Source organism: Chamaea fasciata, unplaced genomic scaffold (assembly GCF_029207755.1).
Source record: "Chamaea fasciata isolate MVZ Bird 193981 ecotype frontalis unplaced genomic scaffold, bChaFas1.0.hap1 SCAF_1, whole genome shotgun sequence".
Taxonomy (NCBI): domain Eukaryota; kingdom Metazoa; phylum Chordata; class Aves; order Passeriformes; family Sylviidae; genus Chamaea; species Chamaea fasciata.
In genome coordinates, this window is record NW_027094086.1 from 47,833,695 (window position 1) to 47,855,895 (window position 22,201).

Genomic DNA, 22,201 nt, shown 5'->3' on the forward strand with positions numbered 1-22,201 from the left:
CCTGATTGGGCTCGGCCAGCCCTAAACAAACACGGGGCTCCGCAGGGGTGCCAGTCCCGGGGCCAGCCGGGCCGCCGCAGCCCCGGGGGTGGGGGCGGGGGGGCACCTCGGGGCGCCCGCAGCTGAGGGGCGACGGACCCCTGCTCGGGGAGCGGGAACGAGCAGCGAGGGCTGGCTCTGCCAGAACCCCCCCCGTCTTTTTTCTTCCTTTTTAAATTTTTTTTCTTTTTTTAAAATTTATTTTAACCCCGAAATAATACACACTCTTCCCTCCTTCCCCGATAAAATCTTTTTTTGTGGTGAATATTCAACTTCTATAAGTTTTGGGGTTTTTTTCCTCCGCGCCAACCGGCATGTCAGCGAATGTCCCCTGGCAGCGACCCGGGGGGGGATGTGTGCCTAGGTTTCGCCGTAAGCAACCAGGCGAACGTATCCCTCCCTCAAATCTCCTTAGTTTTTGCTCGTCAAAATCCGAGCTACTCGAGATTAGAAAAATGTGGCTCCCCCTTGAGTTGCCCCAACCGTCAGGTGAAGCCAAAGCAAGCTGTGGGATGTGTCCATCCCAACAGCTGGGGGTAGGCATTTTTCCTCCGTTTCTTTCTTATTACCCCCCCGCTCCTCAACCCTCTTATCTCAGCTGTGTACAAACTGATATGGTACTTAGCAGGAAAGTGACTGGAAATTAAAATAACTTCGTTCACCAGAGGTTATCAGCTGGATATCTGTCATCATCAGTTTGTACAGAAAGTCATCTGCAGCAAAGGGCTGGACTAGAGCAGAGCCGGGCTCACGGCAGCCGGCAGAAACGAGCCCTCCCGACAGAAACTGAGCCCAAACCTGCTGATGCGCGGTGCTGTCGCTCCTGGGGTAGGCACGGCTTTTCTTTCGGTCTTTCCAGACGAGGTGAACGGGAGGTGAAGAATTTTCAGTGCTGGGGGTACGGTAAAACACTGGCTGTAGCGATCCGCTCTGCCGGCGTTGGTGAACTGATTGTGACTTGGAAGTTTATTGTGCGCGTTAATTTTTGTGGTATAGCGCGGCAGGGGTTTGATCGGAAAACAATCACTTTCCCGAGAAACAGTTTCTTTATTAAATTGTATGATTAAAGGTGATGCTTCTTTTTTGTCAGTTGTCTCTAAATGATATCGTTAAATATCGGTCACCCTGCCAGGTTGGATTGACTTTTTTCCCTTTTTGCTTTTAGGTGCATTTTAGTGAGTTCAATATTAAAAAGAAAATAAGCTTTTGCAAGCGAGGGCAGTAATTTGTTTTCTGCCCGGCTAGTCTTCCGATCCTAGCTTGAAAAGTAAAACACTTTTGCGGTGGATTTTACCTGCAAATGTGAGACAAGAGCAGCGGAAGCCGCGGGAATCCATGCCCACGCTGCTTCTCCCCATCTTGGGTGCTGCCACTACAAATTTGTGTGCTGGAATGCGCCGAGCTTTAAACTCCGCGTTTCCTTTCAGTCTTTTGGATGCCCCTTCTCCTGTTAAACACGAGGGTATTTCAAACACGTGTAAAACTGGATATAAAGCGAGAAATACCGTGAGATTTTTTTTTTTTAAGCGACGGGCTTTGCTCTCTGGGAGGGGTTTGCCGGTGCTCATGTAAACCCATGGTGGGCGGTGGGACCCGCCCGGGCCCGGAGGGTGCCTGCCCGAAAGGTGAGGATGGCTGGGAAGAGCGGCCGCGTTGGCCTGGCAGGCGCCTCTTTCCCTGGCTCCAAAGTGACCCGTGTTTTACACTCAGACGCCTTGGGGTTTTTCCCTGCCGATTAGCCTGTTTACGTTATAGCCGGGCTACAAGCTTCATTTTATTTCCTCCGATAAACACGATAAGAAAACCCGGCTTAAACTGGGACCAGCGTGGGAAACCATTCCCAGTCACCCCTTTCCTCTCCAGTCCTTTTCGTTTCGGGTTTGCTGTCGAACCGCTCAAATCATAGACTCTTAACTCTTCATTACGTCACTCCTTTCCCAAATCCCGCTCTGCTGACGTAACTTTCATTCCGGGGCTCCGGGAGGCTCTCGGGAATCTCCCGCACCATTGCCTGGGTTAGGTACCCGGGGGGTGGGGGTGGAGGGGGCATGTGCAGGGACATTTTTGAGGGCAGAGGTGTGCTCGGTTGCGGGAAGACACCGCCGGGGAGGAGGTGCCAGCGAGGTGACCATCGCTCCTGGTCGTTGTGGCCAAAGAGGGAAGAAGGCAGATTGGGGAGGGGGGGAAAGTTTCGTATCCAATTAAGGCAAATTCCCTCGCAGGCACTTCAACCTCCCAAAAAAGGGTTTGGGGGTAAGGCGTGTGCAAGCGCAGAGCTGTTGCTCCTTCCCCCGCTCTCGGGTCTCTTCAAACGTGATCCTTTCCCTGGGGAGGAGGGGACGGCTCGGTCCAGCTGCACCCTCTCTGCCCCTCGGCCCGGTCAGCCCCGGGAGCAGCAGGCATCGCCCGCCGGCTCAGGCCCCAAAGCTCCCGTGGCGCTGCGGCCGTGGGGGCCCGGCGGGCTCGGGCGCGGGTTGGTACGAGGGGTCACTTTGGTGACTATCGCAGGCTGGAGTGTATTCTTTTCCGAGACGTGTTTATGTAACTTAATGTACTCTAGAAACTGCTGGGGAGTTCAGGCCGGGCTGATAAGCGCCGCGGTTATTACGGGCGACGTGCCGGCACCTCTCCCCCTCTCTTCTCCCCTTCGCTTATCCGCGCTACTTAAAATACACTTTTATCAAGGCCACCCCACGATATGGACTGTTTCCATTGCCCAGCGGCTGTGACATTGAAGGGGACATATCGATCGGGGCACCGGCGGCTCTCGGCAGCGCCCAGCCCAGCGGGGAGCTGCCGGCCGAGCAGGGCTCAAGCCCCCGCCGCAGGAACGACGGCCGAAGCCGGCGGAGCAATCCGCATCCACTGGGGAAGAGATGGATTTCAGAGGGATAGGGGCCTTTGACATCACCCATCACCTCCGTCTCGGGCCGGGTGGGACAGCCCGGGGAGCTATGGGTAGTGGTCAGCCGAACTGACCCCCAAAGCGGCAAGGTCCTCCACACATCACAGCACGGGACAGGGGCGGGCACGGTGAACGCGCCCTTTGCCATAGATCGGTTATGTCCCATGGTGAGGACGGACTCACAAATTCTCAAGGATGAGGAGGCATTATTTTTTTCTATTCCCGAAACTCCTAATGAGGGGCCGCCTGGTGCTCAGAGGCCGGGCTTCAGCTCCAGCCATCCTCGCTGGTCGCAGAGAGCAGGCTCCGGGTCCCGTGGGGCAGGACACCCTGACCCGGCTCGCAGAACCTGGCCCGCTCCCTCCCGGCCGCTCGGCTCCCCCCAGGCTGAAGCCGTGCCCGGCGGCAGGGAGCGGGGAAGAAGGATATTCCCCGCTGCAGTCAGCGGCCTCCCGGTCACTGGTGACATGCTGCCCCGTGCTTTTGGGTGATTTCCACGGTGTCTTTCAACACCTGAGGCTCAAATAGGCATCAGGCAGCAGAGAGCCCGCAAGGACATTTATGCAATATGTGCTCAAGTGTGTGGTTTCTGTGTCGTTGGAGGGTTTTTTTTGTTGTGGTTTGTTGTTTTTTGTTTGGTTTGGTTGGTTTTGTTTGGTTATTTGTTTTGGTTTTGGTTTTTTTAATAATGATCTGCAATTTTTTTTTTTAATTTGCCATCCCTCCAGTCTCTGAGGTCCGGCTGGTTAATGATTTCAGCCTAAATAAATAAATAAATAAATAAAATCAACAAAACGCGCGGAGGAGGCTCCTGTTGCCCCGTAACCTGACTCCCGGAGCCGGCGCTCCGCGGTGCCCGCACGCCGAGCCCCGGTGGGGCGCGCAGGACGAAGGCGATGCCCTCCAATTCTCGGGGTGACCGGGAAGCAGCCGGAACCCACGCAGTACCCTAAAAAACACGATTTAGGTGCTTCTGTCCAACAGGGGCATACACGTTTTGTCTCTTCACAGCACATACACAGGGACTTTGGAAATGAGTTAAGGATTACTTTTATTGTTCCACGCCCGTTTTAAAGGTTTTGAGAATCGGTGACTAAAATGGCCTAATTCTGACCCTTTTATCAACGGGCATCTCAATGCCCTTGCTACAAAGCGCTGGGGCTGTCTTCCTTTTACTAGTTGCAGTGATGAATATTATGTATTATTTTTAATTGCAGTACCCCTTTCTGCGCACAACTGTAGACAAATCAAATACCTCGACTCTGTGTGCGAATCGGCTTTCACACCTAGTAAAAGAACTCATTTCGAGACAACAAGGCCAGAAGGAAAGGCCCCCACCCTGGTTCCCGCCGCCCCGTCGAGGGGAACAGGGAGGCGGGGGATGGGAGCCGCCGCCGCCCGCGGTGGGAGCCCAGAGCCCTTCCCGCCGCCGCGTCTCCGGGTCGGAGCCGTGGGGATCACTGTGCGTTCCTGTCTGGGTGCTGGGAAAGGGTTCCAGGGCTTTCCTCTGCTGGATCTGGCAGGAAAACCCGGGGGAAAGTTTCTTACTGCGACAGGTCGTTGTGGGAGAGAGCCGGGTACGGCGAGGCACGGCGGAGCCGAACTTCTCCTCCCCAGCGCTTTAGAGCCGGGCTGCTCCTCATGCTCCCCCCGTTCCCTATCACGTATGTTAGGCAATATCAAATCCAATCTGCAATTAGCTGCCCTGCCTCCGCCCCCATGCCCACAGCACAGAGAGTTAATTCTTTCTCACTTAAACCCACCCCTCCCAAAAGAACTCCAACAAAAACTAAACTGAACAAAACACCAACAAAAAAACAACCAAACAAAAAACATCAACAACTATTCCCTGGGACGGTTGTCGCCACTGCCGCACACCGTGAAGGAAATATCGATTTATGCATGCATTGAAACCTGCCGGGAAACCCCCCACATAGTTGTCTTCTCACTTCTCTGTCCAGGAAATAAAATAAACCATGAGAACAGGTCACAATCTTCCAGTGAAATGTTTTTCACAGATCAAAATGAATGCGTTCTCTTGGAAGCGTTTTCCGGGAGTATCTCCGTTTCATGCGTGTCCACGCTGAGCTCCGGCGGGGCCGTTCCGTTTCTCTTGGCATCGTGGCAACCTCTCGCCTTCGCTTTTGAAACGCTTTTCCTCGCCATTTACCTGCCTGACCGAAATGTCTGAGAACACGTGAGAATAATAATTATAATAAACACCCAAACAACGACATTCGTAATCTTTGCTAAGCAAACCGATTCCCTCCATCCCAACTAATAATGTTTTAACTTGCTGCTTTTATGTGAAATGTCAAAGTTTGGGGACCTTGTTCCTGCTTGGAATGAAAGTAGATTTTTAAACGTTAAAATAATATCTTCCAGAGCGAGTCTGACCAGTTCTGTACATGCAAGAGCTACTAGATTGGAAAATCAAATCAAAACAACCACATCACAGAATGAGAGATTTCAGAGTTAGCAGCTCGGGGTAATTAGATAGCCTATTAATAGCCCTGCTCCTAGCTGCTATCAAAAGTAAGTGGATGGCTCCTGCCTGGGGAAAGTATGAGCAAGCATGCCACGGGAGGTAGGATGGAGACCGAGGAGATGGGAAGAGGTTTTCAACGAGACGTGTGCGGCCCCATGGACAGGCAAAATGCGTGTACCCCCCTTGGCGTTGCTTGTCATCCCCGCAGACGCGGCTTCTCCCTCCTTTTGATAGATGGAGGTGTCGGAGGGGATCGCGGAGACAGGTCCCGGCCGGGCGGGACCCATCCCCATCGGCCCGAAGATAAGCGATGCTGCTGATTCACCTCCGGGGAGGCGACGCCTTCCTTCCCTTTTGCTTTTCTTACCCTCGGTGTTAATGGTTTCGCGGACACAGCCCTCTGTTTGCAGTTAGAAGTATAAATATATACTTTCGCCGTGGGAATACCGCAATTTCCATTTCGTTCGTGCAATCACTGCCAGTGTTTATCCATTTCTCCTGAGCCTCCACAACCAAAGAGGGAGTGCAAATAATCCGCACTTTTCGATTACTTTAGGGAAATGTTGGGTTTATGCATCCGTTATTGCTGCTCACGTTGAATTTGTAACTCAGTAGTAAAGGACGCCAGCACCTGCAAACAGTAAAAAGAACAATTAAAAAGCCGATCGTCTCAAAACTAGGCGGTTAAAATATATTGTTCCCCTGCTGTTATTGGTTGATTTTAAGAGGTCACAGATGACTGAACTTTAAAGAGTCAAACGACTTTCTTTTAATTCCAATTAGATGAGCAAAAAGTAGCGTAGCCCAGTATACATAAGGTTTTTTCTTGGTGTAATTTATTACGTTTTTAACATACACACACTAATAGTTTCTCAATTTGTCTTTCTTGATGGACAAAATAGTTTTAGTATTAAAGATGGAACACGGTAACAAAGGAGATAGGAGTAATCCTAATGTTACTGAGGTTCAAGGTTTTTGTTTTTGGTGGGGTTTTTTCGGTTTTTTGTATTCTTAATATGGATAGAGTTGACAGCGATTTTTTGAAGTAAGCAATCCTCAGAGCAAATCAGTGTGATGTATAGAGTGACTACTATTTCCAAGGGTTTAAAAAAAAAAAAAAAAAAAAAAAAAAAAAAAGGACCTGTGCACTTTCAATAAACTCTGAAGAAAATACCATGCAACAGTGTTACAGGATAACTTCAGAGAGTTGCCGGCAATATCCATCAGTAACTAGGATGATACCTGGATGATGCATTTAGCACTTGCCAATGAAAAATAAACAGAAGTTTAGCAGCACACAACTTTAATATTCACTTCTGAAATAATAGTAATCTAAAACCCTCCAACAACACAGTTTTAGTATAAATTTACATAGGTTACTTGCTTTGCAGCAGCATCTTTTCATTGTAACATTACTGTAGGTTGTTTTTTTCTGATGGGGTATGTGAAATGGGCTTATAAAGAAGCCTTGCTTCTGTGTTTTTTACTCATTTATCCAGATCCTGAAAAGGTCTAAAGCTACTCATTCAGCTGGAATTTGTCCTTGTTCACAATGACTTAAAATGAATAGTCAGTGCCTCCATGGAAATATCTCTTGCAGAAATAAACCTTGCCGGTAGATCACTTCTGAGGTTACCAGCAAAAATTACTACTCAGCCCTCAAGTCATGGTTTCAACTTCACTAAACTGGCTTTAAGCAGATTCTTACACAAACTTCAGATGAATATTTTTTCAGCTTATGCAGAGTTTTTGCTATCACAGCTTGGAAGCTGTTGTTCCCAAACAAACCTAATCAGCACTAACTCAGCAACTACCTTAACTTCTGTAATGAGCTCAACAGTAAAGGTAATGTAGTACTCTGTTATTTATGTCAGGCTGTGTCAGGTTTAACAGCACCTCTTTATGACACAGATACTGTGCCATTGGACACTAAAGATGGCAAATCCAGCTCTATGGCCAGCACACCCTTACAAACTTACATTGCCCTTAATTCTGGGGGCCAGTGACCCCAGGAGAAAGGACAACCACGAGCACTGACATCAGTGGCATCTCATGGCGTCACAGATAAATCCGACAGAGGTGGGGCTGTCTGAGCCTAGGAGTGTTGGGAGATGAAAACTCCAGCAGTGCTTAGCTGGCTGGAGGGCTTTTCCGTGGCTATTTTCAGCTCTCCCCCAAATGCCCCATAGGTGACACCCTATGCAGTGCCATTCCCCACAGACCACCAGCAGCGGGGCTGTAAGAACACAGCTTTACCTATCACCACTTAAATCAAAATGTTTCAGCTTCTACACTAAGCCAAACTCTTTCCCTCCAAAAAATTCTGTATCAATCAAAACATTTCATTTTATCCAAAATTAAGATTTTTTTTGCGCTGTTTTTGAAGTATTTAGCCCTTTTAAAGAAAATCAGCTTGGAATAAAATGTGCAACAAGGTTCATCTTGAGAGGGCAGGAAAAGTGCTTGCCTTTTTTTTTTTTTTTTCCCCCCTCTTTCAGTTTGGTAACAGGCTCACATCTGGAATGGTAGGAAAGGTCTGTCATGCCTGGACCAGAACCCAAAACCTCAGCACCTCATCCTTTTTCAGCCTCCAGAAATTACAGCAAAACCTCTTGTTTTTTCTGTGGTCAGCAAGGCACAGAGAAAGCAACAACCCCTGAAATGGTTGACACTGCTGCCTGTGCTCTGGGTTGAAGGTTTTAAACTTTTTTATTTTAAAGGTAGAGGCACACATGAATATCCTCCAAGATATTTCACTGATGGAATTGGAGAGGGGTGTAATTCAGCCTGAAACCAGAATTTATGCTGCACTCTTATTTTAGTTCCTACTGCCTGGAATAGTTGCTAATCAAATCACAAAGTTTGTACGTGACCTCTGCTAAGTTTTCAAATTCAACAGAACTGTTGAATGACATTTCCTTTAGCAGGAGTTTTCCAAATAAATTTACTTCGTTTCTGCTTGCAAGAAGTGGCAAACATGTATTTTTCGTCTGCCTGCTTGGAACTACATGTACCTCTGAGGTCCAGAAAGGTGACATATTTTTCACAAGTGATTCCTCTAATAAGCATAGAGAGAAGGAACTAATTGTTGTGAGCTCTAGTTACCACAAGATTAAAAATATTCTGTACTGAAATAAGTTAACCATTGCTCAGCATTTGGACTTGTGGAGCACAGAGCTGACTAGGTTGAACTATGGAGAGAACTGGAAAGCAAACTTCTCAGCTGGAAAAGGAGACCCCCTGAATTTAATGGTTGTGGACAAATGAACAGGGACAAACCTGGAAGACCTTGGCTGAATGCTAAATGTGAGTAAGGACCCAATACTCTGCTTCTTCTATGTGTCAAAAATGCATTGTTTAATGGATTAAATTATTTTATCAGTCCTCTATTTGGAAGGCAAAAAACCTGCTGTGCAAAGCTCAAGAAGTAAATAAAATCTAGCGATGAAGGACTAAATTCTGATGGGCATTTTTCTGGAGAAAGGCCTGCTCAAGTTGACATGTTTAATTAAAATGCAATAAAATGGATTTCCTTTACATCATTACATGCTAATGTCAACCTTAGAATCACAAATTTGTTGAAACCTGAGCTATATGGTTCATCTGTGGTTACCTCTCGGTAATAAAATAAATGTAAAAAGATGCTTTTAAGGAAACATGTTTACAATTAAAATAAATTTGGTGGTCTAAATGAAGAGTACTGACGGTACTAAAAAGGGCAGTGACTAAATTATTTCTGTTGATGTCAGTTATTCATTTGTGGCCATCAAAATATAAACTGGGGTACTTAATTGACTGCGATATATACTGGATATGTGCCATATTATTCAAGAAAAACAATACACTGCAAAAACAATACAGAGAATAGGTAATTTGTACAGAGTTCATGAGACAATTATATAATCTAATTACAAAACTGACTCACTATGCCCTTGGTTCTATTTATTAGAAGAGAATTGAAGGACATACTAAACATACTCAGAGTCTAGGAATTTAAATTTAAATCCTGCCTGTACACCCAAGCATCCAGGAACTGGATCCAGAACACAGATCATGAGTGCCAAAAGAATGGATGCCTTGATGTGGGACTCAGGATACTACTTCATTTTCCTGCGTGATGGCAATTAACCTACTGCCCCATTTTCCTGAGAAGTGCACTGAAAATCAGTCAATATCACAGAAAACCTTTTAATAACATTGATGACACACAAAAAGAAGTGTAATCAATTATTTATTTCAAAAGGCAACAGCAGTTTGAAATCTGCTCGAGTTTCACATGTTTCACGTGTTCCACTGGTACAAAGTTTCTGGAGAAATGCATCAGGAATATTTGAATGCAAGTGAAGGTGTTTCATGTTCAGACAGAAACAAATCACTGAGGTGACTGAACACAAGGCATCGCCAAGACTTTGCACATGTCGCACACTCACAGAAAATCTCTTTAAGCACGGAAATGACCAAAACAACAGTAAGTTGCTGGTTAAGTTGCTGAATTATACAGTGAATTTTCAAGTTGTATCTGCACCACAACTGTTTGAACTCTTTTCAGATGTTTTTCAATAAACTTTTAATGCTTTTTAAGGAACGTATAAATATTTTCTTTCTTGATCACGTAAGAAACTTTATTAAATAAAACACAGTTTTGCATCTCTTCTGATGTTTTTTATTCTCAATTTACTGTGCATTTTGTATTTGAATAGATTTTGATGGGTGACATCTAACCATACCATAGTAAATTGTGGAGGAGGCTAGTATTCAGAATGATTACAAGGAGTATTTGTTTATAAAACAGGGAAAAACCTCAGTGTCTCTTTATTTGTTTTTATTAATGGTAATGCTGGCTTGCATGCAATAATTTTTTTAATGAATGCTATGAGAATCTAGGAGGCAGAATAGCTAATGGAGAGCCTGGGACACCTGAGTCTAGTTTAGACTCAGGTAGGGAAGTCATAATTCTGCATATTGGAAGGCACAATTCTGCAGCACACTGGCCCTGGTGCAATTCTGGCTCCAGAAATTCTTTCCCTCTGCCAGGAGGTATTCTTCTGCCTGGAGGAGTCATTCCAGTGCCAGCACAGCAATCCACTGCCTTCTCCCAGCTGTATTAATGAAATTCCTTATGGGACCACACTGGAAGAAAGACCATTGAAGTGATTACAATTAAAAATAGCTCTTCCTCTCCTCCTCCCACAAAGAGTTTATTTTTAACTTCCATCACTTCAGTGCGCTGATTTAAGCACTTCTCTACACGTAGTTGTTTTGGCACAGCTGAGGAGGTGACAAACTGCAGGCCAGAGGTGGGAACAGGCATCTGGGGCAGGAGCTGGCTGCAGCAGCTTAGCTGGCAAAGGCAGTGTATCATGGGACTACGGTGTGATAGTTCACTGTATGAACTTAAACTTTACCTTTCCTGAGTGTTTTCAGAGACCTGAAGCATCTCTGCTCCAAATACCTAGTACAGGAGAGCTGGACCAGTGTTGCTTTCCTACCCCAGCCTGGTTCATTTACATCAGAGATTTACAGTCATGTGAGCCAAATCAACAAGAAATACAGTGTACGTGAAGCCTCAGGTGAATCCTGAGGCTGATATCCTTAAAGACATTTAGATAGCTAACTTTCAGGCAGTGGAAGGCTTAAATGGACAGGGTTAGGAGCAGTCACACGGTCAGTGACAATGCCTTGGCCATAGGACAGTAGCCACCTACCCACCCACCCACTCCTCCAGGTCTCTACTCACAGCCTTTTATGTTTGGCTTACATTCAAAGGATCAAGCTGTGTATGGGACTTAGGACTGAGTAAGAACTTCTGGCAGGTCGTTTGGGCCACAATTTAGGATTTTTTCATCTTTTCTTAAAGCACAGGCCGTGAGTCACTTGCTGAAACCTTCTTTCTTATCACTCCAACTTCCTGACATTTTACACGCCTCAGGCTGCGGTGGCTGTTTGACTTCTTCTGTCCCCTGCCTGCAATTTTGGTCTTTTGAGGACTTGAAATCTATGACCTAATTTGAATCTTTGTTAACAGCTATGTAAGTAAGCACGGATGAACTTGCATAGCCTTTAAGCAGCCAGGAAGTCAGATAATATCTAATCTTACCCCTGATAGGGCAAAAGAGTGTCCCTAGCACACTGTCGGCCAATGCGTTCTAGAGCAGATAACGCTGCATCATGCAACCTATCCTACAGTTGTCTGTACTGAAAACAGTTATCTGATTGCCTCACACGTGAAAGCATCACAGCATGACATCATCTAGAACACACTAACCTCAGTGGAAGAAATGTCAGTTCAGCTGAGTCTGGAGCTCTCCTTTAATGCCTCAAGTAACTCACTTCACATATCACAATCTGAGTTTTGAGCCTCCTCCATGTTCATCAGACATTACTTTTCTTCTAGTCTTGAACCAGACTAGGAACTTACATGATTTTCCTAATGATAACTGGCACTTCTGGCAGATTAAATACTCTAGTGTCAAGCCCTTCAATAGAAAGATCTTGTTAGCCTTCACAAGCATAATGCTTCTCTTCTGCTCCCTGCACACTGTTTCAGTCCTCCCTGAGGCTGAATCGCTGAGACCTTCTCGTAACGCAAATAAATTTAAAACAAAATAAAATGACATCACAATGGCTCTAAAGCAGCATTTCCGTGGCACTCTACCATATCTTGACGGCATAAACAAAATGCCAACTGAAAAGGCGACCTTGAAAATCATCTAGCTCACAAAAGTATGATTTTGGGATGGAATGAGGCAACCTAAGCTTGGCTGGACCATGTTAGACCACAAGGATCGCCAGTCCTTCAAAAGGTCAGTAGAGCCTTAGCCCTTCATTGTCTGCAGAATTAGCCTTGAAACCATTTCTCCAAAGTCTCTCACTGTTTTCAATGACTTTACCTGCACTATTTTTCTGTTTGTCTGTGCATTTCAATCATGATTCTTCTGTCCTCACTTTGCAGAGGCAAAAAAATCAAACAACCTGTACAGACTATGTAGAACCAACACACTCACTGTGGAGTGCACAATATTTGGGATGTAAAAAGTTTCAAAAACCCATCCTACTTTCCTAGCAATCTTTACATATCCGTCAAGCTGGAAGTTATTTCAGACAACACTTGTGCTACTCATAAAAAAGCCATTATCAAAGTCAGCCAAAATTCCAATAATAAAACAGAAAATTGAAGGGCAAGCAGGTAACTAATCCATTTTGAAGCTGTCAGGTTGTGACCTGAGGTATGTTTTCACAGGAAAGGCAAAAATGAGGCTCTTTTCCTAATGAGGAACAACACAGTGATTAAAATAAGGAAGGATAAATGACAGCATAAAGTTGCTGCCCGCACAGAAAACATTCCCAAGAAGAGGACTGATCAGACATAGTCACAGTGGATGGCTACAAACTGCCAGACAGGCAGTGTTGACTCAGGGCTCCCACTCCTGAGTTCCCTTTCTCGGTTGCAGCTTATGTAAAAGACTATAAAGGAGGAAAACCCGTGGAATAATGAAGATGAATGCAATAGATAGACCTGAGCCTGTCTAGTTGTTTTAGTGGTTAATGCCACTAGAGAAACCCTGCAGGGCTTTAAGCAATACTTAGTGATGAAGATTTATGAAGCCCTTTTAAAAACTTCATTAAGGGGTCAGAGAGATTTAAGTGGCCTCACAAGCTCTGCACTAAGCCAAGAGATTCACTTTGCAGACACTCAGCCAAAGGCAGCAAGGACAGAGCTGGCCTGCAGGGCTCTTCACACACTCTGGGAACAATGCTGAGTACCCTGTGCATCTGGGCAGGACGGCTTAATGCTGAGGTCCTAGAAGGGTTGTGGCAACTAAGATGGTTAAAGGAAGCTGCTTAGCAAAAGTATTTCCTCTGAATAATGTTAAGGCCAGCATAGTCTGGAAAGCAAGCCAAGTCTGTATACACTGCTCACATAGCTTTCTTATTCCAGTTTTCCTCAGATTGTCTCAAATACCGTAAAGCACCTTTTTTTTTTTTTTTTTTTTTTTTTTTTTGGGATGTATTTTCCTCCTTCAGATGACAAGTGCTGCCTGAAACCCATCAAATCATAGTCCAGAACCTTACCTTCCATACTGATGCCTCCAAGCAGTTGTTTAGGACTGTGATTATTTAGATATAAATAGCAGTGCTCATTAATTTAGCAATCACTTCCAGCTATGAAAATGCAAATTGAGTCGGCTTATTTGTGTTTTTGAGAAGAAGAGAAGGTGGTGGCGGTAGGTGGGAAGGGGATTATTCCCCAGGTGCTGGTGTTTATCACCTTTTTGTCTCACCCTGAGCCAGGGAATGTTTCATCTGCACACTGCAAAGCTTTGCTGGGCTCTGTTCCATCACCACTGAGGTGGGTGTGCATCACGCACCACTTGTAAAGTTGGTTCTTGGACCAACAGCTTGGGTCAACCCCATTAAAAAAAAAATCCTGGACTTCTTTTTAATAGGTATGCAGCAGAATAAGCTCTGGTAGCTGGCAAAGGCAGCAGACTTTGACAGAGCAAGAGATGAAGGCTGCTTTTGTAGCTTTACAAGTGAAACTACCACTCCCTTTGGCTTGCTGGAGCTGCCTGGCCTTGGGGAAGCAGCCATGATGGAGCAGGCTTCATGATCAGTCCAAAAATTCAGAACAAACCAAAGCAGCACATCTCCTCCAAAAGCTGTGCTTCAGCTTGACTGCCCACCTGAACACCTTTTGCCAGATTGTTATAACCTGATATTCTGTGCTTCTTATGGATTGTGGGAGGTGCTACACAACCTCAGTGCGTGGTGAGGAGAGGAGCCAGAAGGAAAGAAGGTAGAAAGAGAAAGAGAGTAGAGCATGGAGAAAGGGAGACCTGAAAAATCTTCAGTAGGAGGAAAAATCCTGCACCCTCGAAGACCTCCCTCACCTCACATCCCATCCCTGAGAGCTGCCAGCAGCAGGCACTTACAGAAACCTTGTCCAAAAAGGCTGGTTATTATCCCCAGCATATCAAAACCTTGGAATCTAAACACCTCCAGCATTAATTGAAGCGAGCTCCTGAATTTTTGCAGTGTTTTGTTGGACAGAGAATCTACATAAAGGCATCAGCTTAACAACTAACTTTCAGGATTTTAAGGGTGCTTGTTCATGGCAGCCCTCATTCAGGAACACATTTTTACATTCACAGAGCTTAAAACACCTGCTTTATACTAAATGAGAGAGATGGATGGAACCCCACACTTGTGAATGGGGCTCCTCAATTAGGTTTTGTGGCAGAATGGCCCAAATCTGGGGTAGCCTCTGAGAAGGCTTGAATTTATGAATGATTCCACAGGCAACCCTGCTTGAAATCAGGCTGTAGCAATACTTCCCAAATATTTATCCAATAAATGATTCAATATTATTGAATTGAATAAGAAATTTTATCTACCATTACCTCCATCCCACAGCTTCTCTTAGGGGCCTTACCTCACTATCCTCATTTGAGTACAATCATTTCTGATGTGTTCCTGAAGGTACCAACAAAGTCAGGAGGTGTCATCCCATCTGCAGGAGCAAGCACACACTCAGGAGTGAGTGGATTACGATTATGGCTGGCAGGAGAGAGAAGCCTCCCTCATGACTGTGAGTCACAAGATTATCGCCTTGACAAGGAAAACGATGACAGAAAAGCCAATTGCATAATATCCCAAAGAAAGCAATTAAGTGGTTTCATTGATAGAGGCTTTGGATGAGCTACACACTACAAATAACTTCATTCAGGCCATTTCAATGACACATGCTAGACATAGGAAGAGCCGTGACAATTATGTTTTGCCATGGCATTTTGGGAAACTGGGGATCAGGAATTTTTCCAGAGTGGAAAGTTTGTTTTGCTCCCTGAAGATCTTGTTTTGATTTCAAGCGCTGCCGACTATGCACTGGTGCCACATTTTTTAGATACCTTTTTTATTGCTTCCTTGATTGTAGGGTGCAGGGAGATTTCTGCAGCAGACAAAGACTCTTCTGAGGCACATGCTATAGCAGTGGAAGGAATCTGCTCCAGACCTTCCATAAATACAGAGTTTAGCTCACTGTATCTAAGTGACTCTATGTGAGGAACATTGTTCTTGCCCTATTGAAGCTGGAGATACAGGGAGGCAAAGAGAAGCAGGGTGGTTCGGGCACCCAGTGTCGGAGTTCCTGGGTGCCAGTGTCAGCTCTGGGTGCTGACATTGGCCTGCACAGGCCTGAGGTGCAGAATGGTTCCTCTCTGATGCTCCTGTGTAGCTACTGCCACTTGTGAGAAGTTGCAATGGCTCGACTAAGAGAGTAGAGCTGTGTCTGCTATGCATTAACCAAAGCAGGCAAAACTCTGACCTGCCTAGTTTAAGGTTATAGCAACTGCAGAGATTAAAAGCACTTGGACAGCTTAACAACAGTGGCAGAAAACAAATTCACAGTGAAGCAGACCCTAATCATTCATCTGGAGCTATATTCCTAGTCTGTCAGAGTAGGAAATGTCTGAAGTGACAGGAATGCATGAATCAGGGGGCCATTTTCCATTGTTACCCTGGTGTGGCTTTCTGGTTTGGTTGTTGGGTTTTTTTTTCCACACACAAAACAATAGAAGTCATCATAAAATTATTTAGGGACTTTTAATGATCCCAATTTAGCACTCCTAAATGTTCTGCTTGCTTCAGGTTCATGAGTGAAACAAAAGATAAACCAAAGAAGAATGCAGTTCTGAGTTTCCTTGAGTCAACAGGAACTTTGCCAGCACTTGATTTTTTTTAAAAATCTGGTTACTTCAGTTGAAGTAGTCATGTAAAATTAGCAACCTCAAGACGGAAAGTGGGTGTTACTCCTGTTATACCCAAAAATGGGTTACATTTCCCATCAGTTCCCTCAAGCAAAACCTGCACACCTGGGAAGAACTGCAATTTTTCTTTTTGTCTCCCTTTGATGAGACTTTAGAAACAAGTGAGCCACCTTGTTTGCTGCAAATTTTCTTTTGAGTGCTGTCATGGCTCTTACCTGAGGGCTGTCAGCCCAGCCAGCTCATCTTTCTGCAGATGGAATGGAGAGCATTGCTCTTTCCTTTCACCTCCATGAGGTAAGAAGCCACAGGGAACCGCAGAACTGCATCATCCTGGATTGCTATGACCAGATTTATCAGGCAACTTTTCTCTACTGGAAAGCAAAAGTGCTGTGACTGCTCATCTGCTTGTGCACATACCCCTGGCTGTGTGTGGGAAATGGGGTGGGCAGAGCAGCTCCTGCCCAGCACAGAGCTGTGCATGGCTCCCCCTGCAGAAGATAATTACTTTTTTTGTGTCTATTCCACATATTAAACATGCAGAATGAAGAAAATGGAGAGTCATCAAAGCACAATTTCCAAAAAGACTTGGCTCTAGGGGAGCACAGAGCACAAGCAGGACTGAAAGCATCTGCCAGTGGCAGACCCCTCAAGTTGCTGTGTGGTCCCAGGTCCCACCTGCTGCATTGTCTGGAATGAAATTGAGTATTTCATGAAATGAAGGGAAAAGTAAGCAAGTCTTCAGGTAATGGACTTCAAATATACAAACTAGACCCCTGCAAGGAGTAAAGGAATATTTTTTCACTATTGACAGATGGAAGGTATGGGATCCACCGGAGAAAACTGGAGAATTGCCGTCACCTGTGCTCTTAAAAGAGGTTAAACACTTCAAGAGAAGACATAGCAAGAAAAGGATTTGGTGTCCCTCTGAGATCCTTCCCAAGAGAAAACCCCTGTGGCTCTTCAAATGTGCTATTATCCGCATCTGCCAGTGGACAGGGCAGTCACAGGGGAGAAAAGTTGCATTCCTCAAACAAATGATTCACTAAAAATCAGCAACCTACTCCAGGAACAATCCACTACCAATGTTTTGCCTCAAACTTACTCATGAAGCCAAGTGGAGTTAAAAAAGGAATGACTGTGGCACAACAATGAAACTCTTTCAATCATTAAACCCTGCCAATACATACTGGTGAGTGCTGGAACAAATCTCCGTATTTCTAGAAATAATTCTAGCTGTGGAAAACATAAACTGTGTCTTCCCTGCAGACACAGTGAAAACTAATCAAAATACTCCTCATAACACAAAGGAAACACCTCTGGGCTGCGATAAGGGCTATGACTGTAGCTCTTTTACGTCTCCACTAGCTCATAACAATAAGATGGACCGGTGGCAGTGTTTTCAGCATGGAGATTAATAGCCGGGGAGAAACTGAGGAGGAGAAAGTACACTTTCAGTTTTCTTTCCGATGGCTAATTAAAAAGCCCATATCTGAAGGGAAATGCTGTGGAAATGAGAGCTATTTGGATGTGCCTTCCCCCCATCTACTATCACTCTGCTTTGTGAGGAATGCTTTATTAACGCTAATCTCATCTCTGTGCTTTGACAGAAGTTACAGTTTCCTTCCTTTGCAGCCGCTAAGGCTCAGTTCTATTACAGGGTTTGTTTAATGGGAGCTTTATTATTTTACTAAATTACCTCATCTTCTGGGAACAAACTTGACCTTGAACTACGAAGCCAAATGTCTTTTTAATGATGCAAGTCTGTTTGGAAATGGTGCTTTGATGACTCTCAGTTTTCTTCATTCTGCATGTTTAATATGTGGAATATACACAAAAAGGTAATTCTTTTCTGCAGGCCTTCCTGATCCACCATTTAAAATCAATTTGCTGCAATTATTAAGGTTAAGACTAGTGGGAACAAACATTCTTAATGGTATTCAGGCACCAGAGAGGAGCCCCTCACATCACTAGGGAACCCATCTTCAGTAAATTGGAAAATTATACAGGATTGATGCTAAAATACTCCATATTGAAATGTTTAAATTCTAAGATAATATAAATATCACTCCTACGTGCATTTTGGGATGCAGCCTTCTTATGCTGCTTTGAGACTCAAAGAGAAACTCTGAGAAACAGTGAGAAGTTACCATTACCCACATGAGACAGTGATTTGATCCAGAGTTTGTACCCAGGCCAAACAAATGTGATTTTCTAGTATAATCTGTGGGATGGTGGATCTCTTGGATCCCAGGGAAGCAAGGCTTTTGCTTACAGGGCAATTGTCTGAGTACAGAGGGTAAAGCTGGGTACTGGCCTATTTTGTTAACGTTTGATGTACAGGAGAGGAATTACTGTGTTGGTTCCTGGTTGATTCCCTCCCAAATGCCTGTAAGTTGCTGCAAACCCACACAAAAGACTTCTTCACTCTAGAAAAATGTGTGTCTGTGTTTAGGGTGTGTGCAGTTTGGGTACTTCTGAGGCTGTATTGCCCCGAGGTCACCTCTGGGCAAAGCTGGGGGCAGTGCTTTCTGTTTGTGTCAGACTTGAGTGGGAAGAAATACATGAAAATCAAACAGAAATATGCTGTTTGCTAGTAGGGTAGATACACTGTGATGACCTACTTATTTAGGAATATTGTTAAAACTTGTGAACTTCTTTCCACATCTCCATTCAGAAAAGTCCTGGATCGTCCTGCAGTAGAAGCAGAGGTCTGGGCACTGCCTCCCCTCAGTGAGCTGTAAGATCCACACAGCCAGGAACAATCCCTCCTATGCCTCCTGGAGACACTGAGTTGCTCCAGACCTGCTGCATGTGTGCACACACATGTCCCTTGCCTGTCACCTGCAAGAAAAGGCGCAGGCCTCTGGAATGGTTAGGGAATCAGCATTAGAGATACTGATCCTTTGGGCAAGTGGCAACTTCTTTCTAGCAGCTCTGTGTCCAAGAAAAAGGAGTCCTGGAAATAAAAAATGGAAAGCGTGGGCAGGTTGCAGCACCAGAATAGCTCATCTGGGGTGCCAATAGGTCCCCAGGAAAAAGAAAAAAAGCTACCAGGAGCAGTTGACAGGCTGGATAAATTGTTCTGAGGGCTCCAGAGACCCCTTACCTGCATCTGGTGTCCAGGGATTTTTTTTTTTCCCCATTGCTGAGGATGTAAAAGCAGGGTTGTTGTGAGCAGGTCTCTTTAAAGCACAATTTTCATTCTGCCTTTCTCATCCTATGAAAACAGTCCTGGCACTCATGTGGAAACAAGTTCTCTAATGACAGACATAGATATGGCACGAGATATTCCAATTGTTGTTAGACGCCCAAAATCAGCAAAGAATCACCCAGAAGTAAAATCCACAGTTTTGATACCTGTTTTCTTAATCCTTGGAAATTGCAAAACCTTTGTCTGAACTCAAACAAAGGGAACTGACTCCTTGCCTGGATGCTCTCATCAGACGATCCACTCTTCTACCATAATGCATCCCAATCATCTCAGATCAAACTCTTTATCCTTTTTCTTGGTGCCATGCCAATGAAATCACCTCTCATTCTCTTACTGTAGCTTTTTATACAGAGACTTCTGCACTTGCCCCAAGGAATGGTAGCTAGTTGACCTGAAAAGACCAGATACAACCAAGTGCTTCCCCACCCAGAATCTTTTTATTCCCTTCAGCTCCCCCATTCCTGTAATAATCCTGGGTTCCCACATTGTTATGAGTCTCTGAAAACTCCTGCCCTACAAAGCAGGATGGCCAGCTTTCCCCCAGGCAAGCTTTCATATGTGTCAAAAACTATTCCAGATGAGAGCCATGGGACAACACAATGCCGTGGGCATCAGAATGCTGTGGGAGGAGTTCTGGCAAAAGTTCATTGTTTGGGGATAACAAGCATTCCCCACTACTTTCCTTTGAGATGGGGATGATTTGGCTGTGCACTGGTTACAGTGCCATTTAGCCATGTTAGACCAAATCGACTCTGCCAGTTTTCTTTCCCCAGCACTTGGGATTGCCCAGGAGCCCTGTGCCAGTGCAGCCCCAGTGTATCTCTGAGATGAGCATGGAAAGAGCATTTGCCTTGCACAAGGGCTCCCCTTGGGCCTTGAAAACTGCAGCTTGACCAGCTCTGTTTTATTCCATCTCTACCCGCAATGTGAGGACAAAATGCCCACAAAAAGGCACTGAAAGTGAAAAGTATGTATTTCTTGCAGATATTTTACGTGCTAAAAATATATATATTTTTCATATTTTCCTCCCCCTGTCACTCTGGTTAGGTGTGAGTTCTACCACTGTAATTTTATGTCACTGCTTGGAAATTCAGTTGACAGACAAGGTCCTGCTGCGCTACTAAACATAAACATTTCACCTTCTTGTTGTGTTAAGCCTTGGCTGTACTGTTTTTTTCACCAATATTTTTTTTTTCCGAATGGGAATGCAAGCAGCTGAAGTCCAGTCAGAAAACATTTAAATAGATTTCTAGGAAAGTAACCAAAAGGGCTTTACCAGCATGACAAGTTGCTTATCAAGAACTATTTTAGGAACGTGAGGAAATGAAACTTTGATGAGAGAGTTCCAAGAGGGAAAATTTACTGAGGAGCTGAGGGTTCAAAGCAGGATGACAGCACGGCTATCAGGAAACCTTCTCTGCACCTGTTTCTCCACCAGCTGCCTAACCATACTCCCCCCTCCTTTCTGCTGGCAGCTGAACAGCCAAGATCTGCATCCTCTTTTGTACTAATCCGCTCCACCGTCTGTCTGGAAATGTTTGCCAGTCAACTCATACCTTCCTCCTCCTCCTGAGCACAGACATAAGACATAGTTTCTGATTTTAATGCCCAGCTGTGCTCCAGAGACCTCGTATAAATCCAAGTCACACTCTTGGAGAACGTGATCATAGCCTGCCTCAGTTTCCCATCTGTAAGAGGGAAATACATTACAGCTTTCTTTCCTCTGCACTGTCAGTACATTACCTAGTGGGGCACCAGGCTACTCAGGCTGGGAGCTCCTTCCTTCATCTGGCACCATGTGAGCCACCTCAACCTCAATTTACAGGAGTTGTCCAGGTTTAATGTGCCCAAAGCATGCCTATTGTACTGTGAATCAGAGCCCTCTTAATGATAAAGTGCAGTCTTGCCCTGTGTGACTGCTTTGCCCATGGGCACTTTGTAAGGTCTCCTCCAAGCTGCATGGCTAAACTGTAGATTTCACTAGCAGGAATCTTTCCTTCCTCCTGCACGCTCCTCTGCTGGAGAAGTGCCCAAAACTGTCACTTGCTGTGCCAGATCCCAACTCCCAGAACACTGCACTTCTGCCCCTGTGCTGTGACAAGACAGCAAGAATGGATGGCCTTGCTGAAGTCAGCAGAGCATCATACAATGTCTTGCCTTCACACCAAGAATTATTTTGGAGTCAGTTTAGGACGATGAAGCAAGATGCCTCATGACACAGGCGCAAGAGAGGCTGATAATGGGACATGGGGCATGGGAACTGCCTTGAGCAGGGTGGTGAAAAGTCACAGGCAGTTTGCGGAGGAAAGAAGACCAACCCAGAAGACCAACCCAGATGGGTTGTCCACTGCTCAGCCACAAGGCAGGAACACCAGCATATCTCTCCTTTGGGTGGTGAGGACCTTGTGCAAACCTTCCTTTGAGGAATGGGCTCACTCTATGTGTTGCAGCAGGCAGAGAGGGCAGATTTGGCTCCTGTGTAAGCATGGCCCAGGGAGTATAGGAAAAGACCTAGGAGACTTCTCTCAGCAAAGTGCTGTCCTCCCTGAACTTGAATTATATCCCATATAATGATGGATTTCAAATAAAGGATGGCCCACTTAGCACATAGCCAAGGAGCCTATATCAAATTCCCAAGTTTTCCTCCTCCCCAACAATGAGAAAATTGTTTTTAATGAATCTTATATATCAAGCTCATGACCTCCTTGAAGAAAATTATTCTGATTTTAACATCCATCATGATGAAATGTCATTTTCATTGTGTGAGCAACATTGAGGACAGAACCCTCTGC

The 22,201-nt window shown here is 45.2% G+C and overlaps 1 long non-coding RNA gene across 3 annotated transcripts in view; it reads left to right on the plus strand.

Annotated features, from left to right (window-relative positions):
- Positions 1 to 127: 127 nt before the first annotated feature.
- LOC136289082 (uncharacterized) overlaps positions 128 to 22,201 on the plus strand; it is a 41,862-nt gene continuing 19,788 nt past the window's right edge. For all 3 annotated transcript variants that reach the window (XR_010720712.1, XR_010720717.1, XR_010720718.1), the window contains exon 1: positions 128 to 867. This is a non-coding gene — a long non-coding RNA (uncharacterized lncRNA). The remainder of the gene's footprint in view (positions 868 to 22,201) is intronic.